Source organism: Sinocyclocheilus anshuiensis, unplaced genomic scaffold (genome assembly GCF_001515605.1).
Source record: "Sinocyclocheilus anshuiensis isolate Anshui unplaced genomic scaffold, SAMN03320099.WGS_v1.1 scaffold2044, whole genome shotgun sequence".
NCBI classification, from domain to species: Eukaryota; Metazoa; Chordata; class Actinopteri; order Cypriniformes; family Cyprinidae; genus Sinocyclocheilus; species Sinocyclocheilus anshuiensis.
The window spans coordinates 306336-307111 of NW_015557212.1; the positions used below are offsets into that span (position 1 = coordinate 306336).

General features: G+C 40.3%; 1 protein-coding gene across 2 annotated transcripts in view; it reads left to right on the top strand.

The window, feature by feature from the left end:
* The window catches only part of LOC107678989 (uncharacterized), an 11337-nt gene that overhangs the window by 3652 nt on the left and 6909 nt on the right, over window positions 1-776 (top strand). The window lies entirely within an intron of this gene.

Below are 776 nucleotides of genomic sequence, written 5' to 3' on the forward strand. Positions count from 1 at the left end.
TGTGTCGTGCTCGTTCAGCGGCCTCGTTACGCTTCGACGGCTTTCAGCCTCACCCTGCTTCATACTACTACGTTAATAAATCATTAGCATCCATGAACATGATTTCTGCCCGAGTCCCGTCGGATTGCATCGGCTGTGGGGATGAAGACGACAACTCCCATGATTCCACACTCAGTCACGGCGTCATCAAACTACGCCTTTGTCTCTGTTTATTTTGAATAAGCGCCCTCTAGTGGCAAAAATTACATATTGTGCCTTTAAGTGCGACTCGAGTCCAAGTCGCAAACTCCAGTTTCCATCTCTAGATATGACCAGTCTTAAAAAAAAAAAATTAGATGACTAACTTGCAAGACTAGTCTAAGCATTTTATGCAACTGGCCACTAAACTCAGAATTACAACTTTTCTCACAATTCTAAGATGTTTCTAAGTTTTATCTCAGAATTGAGTTTACATCTCAAAATAGCAGTACGGTTTTTTGTTTTTTTTTTGTTATTTACTTGCATGTGGATTTCTTGTGGAAGTCTGTATAAAATCAATTTATGCTACTTCCTTTGTAAGCACTCATTGCTAGTGGTTTGTTTAGGGTTATGTTTCAAAATTGTGGTTATTAGGGTTGTGGTTTAAAAATTGTTGGATTGTCTTTCGGGATTTGTTGTGTTTTGCCTTTTGGTTTGAATAAACATCGTGTCGTTTGTGAGGACCATTAGGACAAGATGGTGCCTTTTGTTTTAAATACAGAGTGGACCTTAGTGACGATGGGGGGGGGGGGGGGGGT